Source organism: Rhea americana, unplaced genomic scaffold (assembly GCF_003343005.1).
Source record: "Rhea americana isolate MKP2758 unplaced genomic scaffold, rheAme1 scaffold_20, whole genome shotgun sequence".
Classification (NCBI taxonomy): Eukaryota; Metazoa; Chordata; class Aves; order Rheiformes; family Rheidae; genus Rhea; species Rhea americana.
The window spans coordinates 150,080-157,590 of NW_028186150.1; the positions used below are offsets into that span (position 1 = coordinate 150,080).

Genomic DNA, 7,511 nt, shown 5'->3' on the forward strand with positions numbered 1-7,511 from the left:
AAAAAAAAAAAAAAAAAAAAAAAAAATCATCTACGTACTTTAGATGCCAGCATTTGGAAAGCGGTGAAGGATCTAAAACTGTTCCAGGAGAGGCAACTTCAGATAGACCTTAAACTTCAGGCAAATGAATACACAAACAAGGAATTTCTGGGCTGTGAAAAAGACAACACTAGAGTGAACCATAAACACTGCGCAACAGAAAGACAGACCTGTTCCTGCATCCTCGGTATGTGTTCAGCAGTGCAGGATATTTGCATCTAACAGGATGGCCAGCTGTGTACCCTCTTGGCTAAATAAGTTTAAAAGAAAAAAAGAAAAAGAAAAAGGAGCTGGGCAGCACATCATAAGCTTCATCTTTGTGACAAGTGGAGCGAGCTCCTCAAATCTGATGTCACATTTATCAAGGAGAACCAGGTGCTGGTGATGGACCTCTATGAAAGCAAACCAAATACAGTCTTGGCTGCAGTTACAGAGAAGGTATGAAAGCACTAGAAGAAGCTGACTAATCATATCAGTCTGAAACCTGCCACTGAGGTCAGCTTTCCTTTTTTTTTTTTTTTTTTTAACCTTCCTGTTCGAGCCAGAGGAAAATAGTACGCAGCCAATCAAGCATTACTGACTGCACTGGTCCCTTGGAGCAGACAAAATTGGGTTGCCAAGTTTTTAGCAGATAAACCCCACTCTTCTCTGTCAACATCATGAATATCTTCTCAAGCCCAGGACAGACAGGTGGCCAAAGCACCATCGTTGCCAAAGAATAAGTCACAGGCATCTCACATTTCATGTCACCAGAAGACTTGGATTGGGTTGGAACTGACACCTAAAAGATGTTCTTCATGAAGGGTATAATCAATAGTCATTTATGAAGAAAGCTTAGATTTTCTTATATTTAGTGGTTCCTAAGAAGTGCCGTTCCGTAAGTGAATTACTTAAATCTCAATCCCAATCAGGGTCTTTGGGTATTTCTGTAATTTAAAAAGAAGAGATTAGTTCATTCACGTATCATGCTTGTATCAAAACATAGTTTTTATCCACTATGCTTTTATGTTAGTTTTTTATCGGCTATGCTTTTCTGTGTGTTATAAAACAATTTAGCAAAGATTCAGGAATGAGATACTGGCTTATGAGTTTCTCTGTYATTCTTGTGTTCAACCTACTCTCATAAATCCATGTTCTCCACTACAAAATTACTCCTTATTTGGTATTTTTCCACAATACAATATGATTTGTATAGGCAAAAGGTAAAAACAGTATCATTAGGGTAGCTCAAATGAAGTTGCCTTTGCTACAGTGTCCTAACAGAAACTAAGGCAATGCACTAGCTTTCAGTCCCCTATGCTGCAGGAACTGCCACATGAAAATTCTTTAAAACTATTATTAAGGCTTCTTTCCAGAACACTTTAAAATTTTATATATATATTTATAAACGTATATAAAAAACATTATGTATACAAATGTAATTTAGAATAATTCCTCTAAGATACACCATTCATATGTTAACATGCTTAGTACAAACTATTAAATAAGAATTATATGTTCAGTATAACATATTTACTAAGAAAGCCAAATTCTGGTATCTGATACATACATATGACCTTATTGCAATTAGTTATACAAGGTCAGACAAACAAAACATGAATTACCAGTTAATCTTCCCATTTAAAACATTTAGAAGTGATATTTTTCTATATCTGATCATCAGTGTTGCTCTGGAGTTCATTCTAAATTTTACTTCCTTCCCTCTTAAATAATGTTTTTTTTAGATGTTTTAGATGTATTTAATGTTAATTATTACATAATGTTCCTATTATTTTAGGAACCCTAATATCCTAATAAGAAGTTGGGTCAGTTATAGAGAATTACATTTTACTCCTATTCACCATCTTCCAATGGAATATACTGAAATGCTACATTAATTTCTAAGTAGAAAATACAGCAATCTGATTCTCATTCACACATTTAGAGCATATATGTTTTATGAAAGTCCTCTATGACCTAGTACTACAAAACATTGTCAACAAGAGCTCTTTTTTGTACCTTGCAAATATCCTCTAAATACTCCCATATTTGCTGCATCCTTTGCACAGTTCTAAGCCAGCTGCTGACGGCTAAAAAATAATGAATACATAATAATTTGTTACTCAACAGAATAAATTTATGTTAAATATAAAAACTTCTCCTGTATTTAAATGGCCATGCAAACTGTTTTACGACAGCTGGTTGAGAAGTACATTTTTGTGGTTTTGCAAGCTGATTCCTTTTTGTGAAAGTTTTCAAGAAAACAAGCAAAATGAGATCCCAGACATCTGAATCATCAAACATTCAAAAAAAAAAAAAAAAAAAACCCACATACATATGTTTAAGTAGTTGAACTTCCTGAAACAAAAATATGAATACCGATGATAATTTTGTGCATGTGATTGGAACTACTCCATTGCTGTGCCCATCTAGCTGCCTGTAACAGAGAAAGAATTCATTTCAGAGCCTAGTCCCCCATTTCAGCATTATTGGAAGACAGTTTTCTAAGCAAAATAGCTGTCTAAAAACAAACACGTCTTCTCCTTCATCTCTGGACTGGGGACACTGACCTTAAAAATATCTGAAATTCTTCCACTGCCTGTAAACAAAAATGGACTGCAGGGAGTCATGTTCATATGTCACTCTTACAAAACATTCTTACTTGTTGGCTACTTTTTGGAAAGGCTATTTGCTGTCAATCAAGTGCCAACTTCTGCTTATAATAATGGTGATGACATCAGGCCTGCAGAAGAGGAGATCAGTAAGGGGAGTCTAAATATATAAACTAGAAGGTCACAGGATACATCCAACCTCAGTTGAAGTCAATGGCCTCCCTTCACTTCAAAACTAGACTGGTCCGTGTAGAATTMAAGACAGATAGGAAGAGAGAGAAGTGTGTGTGTACGTGTGTGTGAGGGTGTGCGTGTGCATGTGTCTAAAAAAAAATATTCCCTATGGCCAGTATAATCGGCTTGCAGCCCATGGCTTTTTAAGGTGACCTGAGTCTTTGATTTGTCTGACAAGAAAAACTGATTTCCTATTTTTATTTTTAAGCAGCCATACAGTCAGTCACGTTCACTCTTTCCAAAGTAAGACTAGCTCTGTGGAGGTAGCAGGGGAGAATTTTTTCAAGCACCAGGCTAGGGGATGTAGTCATGCGTTTTTTTTCTGCCAGTTGGTAGCATTTACAAAGAAACCGGGCAAAAGGCCAATTCTCATTTTAAGCCTCAGGTTGGACACAATGGCTGGTCAATGTACGAAGTGGTATAAAGCATAGGTCAGCAGCTTTCCTGTCAGGCAGCAAATAACTAAATTTCACTTGTCTGAAATAGGATTTCAGTTGTCCAGGGCTGCAGGACAAAAGGGCTGTTCTCACCCTGACAGCTGGAATGGGTGATTTGTGCAATGTATTTTTAGAAGTCTTATTTGCCTACGCGTACTCCTGCATCGTCATACATTCACAGACACCAAGTGCCAGTGAGACTATAAGCCACTAAAACTGTGATATACAGTACAAACAGTATAACGTACCTAGACCTAAAATGGCATTTTCATTACTGCTCATCCCCAACTGCAAATATATAGTCCAAATACTAACAGAAAGCAACTGCTGTTCTTCCCGTACTTCAACATACTGTCACTACAACTTTTACAGTAATTGAAAACCGCAAAGGGAAAAATCACTGTTGATACAATAGAACATTAGTGATCAAGTCTATTTTCCAAAATTACTGTGGTTTTCCTCACATTTCCTTTTCCTAAATATATCTCTATCAGATTAAGAGAAACAACAATTCCTTGTAAATTAGCTTCTTCCTTTAACAAGACAAGCCACTCTTGAGGAATTTTATTACTAATGTTCATCCTCCTAATCTTATCCCACACCTTGCTGATATGCATATCCGTATTAACATTTGCACATGGCTATTGTGCCAATACTGCCTTTTTTCTAAGCTAATGATTTCTTCCGCTTACAGCCCATGATATCAAGTTGCAATCATAATACATTTCAAAGCTGGTTTCCTCTCTCTCTAAACAATATTGTTAGCTTTTTTGTTCAAGCAGTGCACTAATTTCCTTCCCTTCCTGTTCAGTGGAGGTTGTGGAAATCACATCTCACATATACGTAATATTGATAGGAAAATTATAAATATAGTTGAATATATCTATTGTATGCAGATTTACACAGGACTCTACTGAACAGTTAATCATACTTCCATCTTTCAAAACATYTGGAGTTGACAAAAACAAAGATTGGAATATTCAGAATAAATACAGCATTGTAAGCATTTAAGAAAATAATTTTAATGAACAATGTCACAATGGATATCTACACTATATATTTTCTAGTCTTGAGGAGGTTTCTGTTTATTCTGCATTGGTTATTACCGAATTTTATTGAATTGAATGTTTTCATACTCGACAACTAAATTTAAAAAAAGTGTGAACTTTCTATTTTTTTCTCAGTCAGTCTTAAATTCTCACCATCTGGTTAAGAAACATCAACTTTAAAACTAGGATTCTTATCRTCAGCCTCCTGTGCCTTTGTAGTCATAATCTATAAACTTAATCTAATAATTTTCAAATCAAATGTCTGATCTATAGACATGACTACATGATAAAAGTTGTTATATAGCACTGTAAAAAATCATAATAATACGTAAATAAATTCTGGAAGTCAAAGTTAAAAAAAGTTTATTTAAAAAATTGTTTGTAACACCACTGTTAGTGTTGACAGAACCAGGTCTGTGCAGAGCCACTGAATATAGTTAAGTCACAAGGGTACTAAAATGTGAAGCAGATTTGGGTACTTCATATGATCATTAAAACTCAAATCTTGACATGCTTTGTCAAGAACACTTTGTCAAGAGTCATGTCAAGAATACATGAATACTTTAACATGCATAACTTTACACACAAAAATCAATCCTGACTCAGTTCTTAGATAAGCTGCTTTAGGTCTTGATGTTGCRTAACACAAAAAGCAAACCAAAAGAAGCAATTTAAATCATTTATCTGCTGCTTGGGTACTTAAAAATCTAGCTGATATTCAATATCCAAGGAAACAGATTATATTGGGTTGTTTGCCAGGCAGAAATGTATCCTCTTTCACAATGACCCTCTCATTAGTTCTTCTTCTGTCTTCTTAATTATTTTTATTATTTTATGACAGTGAGCTAGAAATTTTTACTAGACAGCTATTACTGAAAGATAAATGATAACTAATAAGAATGAAGAACCTAATATCATGCCCTCCAGAATCATGTTCCTGCTAACATAAAAGAACATTTGTGCCTTGTATTAATGGTAAGTCTAGATCTGCAGAACAAATTTTGGTCAGTGTAACCATGTCAATCTACATAGGAGAAGTCTGACTTTCGACTGCCGTAGCTGCACTGCTACAACTGTCTACCCTGAAGACTCCTGTGAATTTTAGCAGCATAACTTGTTGCATGTAATGGTGAAGTCGCATCTATAGCACTATTTAGAAAAAGCATTTCTGGATAGCCATCAGCTATAGAAGTTCTCAGCTATATACTGGGGCATGAGATTGTCACAGTCCTGTGAGCACCGTATCAGTCTCCATGTGACCAAGAACTACAGGCATGTAGAGCAGAAGGGAAGGAAAATTCCCAGAACAGTTTGTAGGTGGAAAATGTCAATAGCTCACCAGGGATTCTAACATTTTGTTTGGGATAGGCCTGGACTAGACATGCAAGAMGACTCATGTGTGAGCATTCATGCTTGCCTCTATAACTCCTGCCTCAGTAACTTCCTGCAACAGCTCCATACCAGTGCTGCTCTGGACTGGCCATATGGCACGACCTCAGCAACAGGTCAACTCCTGGGGAACTGCTGGCAGCTAAAAACTTCCAGACCGGTCACCCTCCTTCCCCTAGACAGAAAATACATGTATACCTAAGAACATATGTATGTTGTATTTATATGTGCATTAAGCTCGCTCAGTTAAAAAAAAGTGTGTATGTGTGCATGTATATATATGGTATTTTATGTCTTTCTTTAAATTAGTTTTAAGGTGTGAGTTCAGAATCTGGCCTGCACATATTCTGTGAAGGGGAAATCCACTCTGCTGCTTCTTCCTCTCTATCTTCTTCAGCTCACTCTTACTTCCTTTTCACTTTACTTCCTATACTTCCAATCAAAAACATTATCAAACTCTGTAACAGTTTTTATCACCAATGTTCATCTATTATTTAGTTAAAAGAAACATTAAAAACAACTCCCCCTCCCAAGAACAGTACCTTCTCCAGTCCTCCAATTATCCTTTTCCAGTAAAAACAATACTCTGTGATGTCCCTTCATACTGAAGGAGCCAACAATATYAAAACCTTCTGCTCCCTGCCTGCTTTCCAGGTATTTCCCAGATACCTCTCAATTTGAGGACTGAATTTACTAGCAAGCAACATGCTTTGCATWCATACAAGCATCAGAGAAGTTCAGCGGCAGCCACTGATGAGAAGCTCAGTCTGTCAGTAACCATCTGTTACAGAGAAGGAAACAAAGCCACAGATTGCTTCTAGGCAGCTCCCCACAGATCCTACTTGAGAACTATTTCTAGCTTGTGGCTAGGAGGTGTCCAATAAATTGACAATTTCACTTCTTCCCATGGAGCTCCCTGATTAGAAGCACTGAAACTGATGGAAATTACTGTTATTTTCACTTTATTAGTATGGTATCCAAGTATGTGGTTTTGTTTGTTTGTTTGTTTTTGAGCATTAGGGCCAGGTGATTGGATGTTTAGGCCTAGAGACAAAACTTTTGCTTATATATATTTCAACAACTTTTTAACTACTTTCTTACTGTTACGTGTTACCTTATTTCCTAACTTGTACTAACTATCTCTCTATATTATTAAAAGCCTGTTCCCATTCAGTGCAAGRTTTTAAACACGCCTTTGAAATACAAAATAGTCACATTTTGCTATGAAATATAGGATTAACAGAAGGTTATTTCCATGGAAATAGGATGTGAAAATATGTTATGTTGCATAGTAAACTTTTCTGTATATAAGATCTGCTGAGAAATAATAATAAACCTGGTTAAATTCACACGGCCATGACAACATACACCAGGCATTTTCCCAAACAATGCGTAAAGCTCCTTATAAAATTGTAAGTTTTATAAATTTATGAAGCTATTACAAAATTATCATGATAATTATGTCCTAAAAAAATCAATCTGAGAAAACCATTCGTGCGTTTTGTCTAACCCAGAGTTCAGTCCCCTTGACAATGATTTTGGTTTCCATATGGTTTCTTTAGCTAGCCATTTTAAAGGCAAGAGAAATACAGTACTTYACAGGCACCGCTGGCGATCTCCATCACGAAGGAGCAACCCCAAACCGTCTTTCCCGCACTGAGGACGGGCCCTAACGAAAGGACAGAACGAAAACGTTTGAGGGCGACACAGGAGTCTCGGCGACGCCCCCGCCCCCCGCGGCCCCTTTGTGCCGCGCCGGCGGGAAGCGCCGG

The 7,511-nt window shown here is 36.7% G+C and overlaps 1 long non-coding RNA gene across 5 annotated transcripts in view; it reads right to left on the bottom strand.

Moving 5' to 3' along the window:
* Positions 1-7,511, bottom strand: part of LOC146596463 (uncharacterized) — a 21,097-nt gene that overhangs the window by 12,721 nt on the left and 865 nt on the right. Inside the window, exons 1-4 of one of the 5 annotated variants that reach the window (XR_014895705.1) lie at positions 7,340-7,495; positions 6,462-6,520; positions 2,038-2,108; positions 39-965 (exon numbers count right to left, since the gene is read on the bottom strand). This is a non-coding gene — a long non-coding RNA (uncharacterized LOC146596463). Of the gene's footprint in view, positions 1-38; positions 966-2,037; positions 2,109-6,461; positions 6,521-7,334; positions 7,496-7,511 lie in introns of those variants that run through there. The other 4 variants (XR_014895707.1, XR_014895704.1, XR_014895706.1 and 1 more) reach the window with 4 other exon arrangements.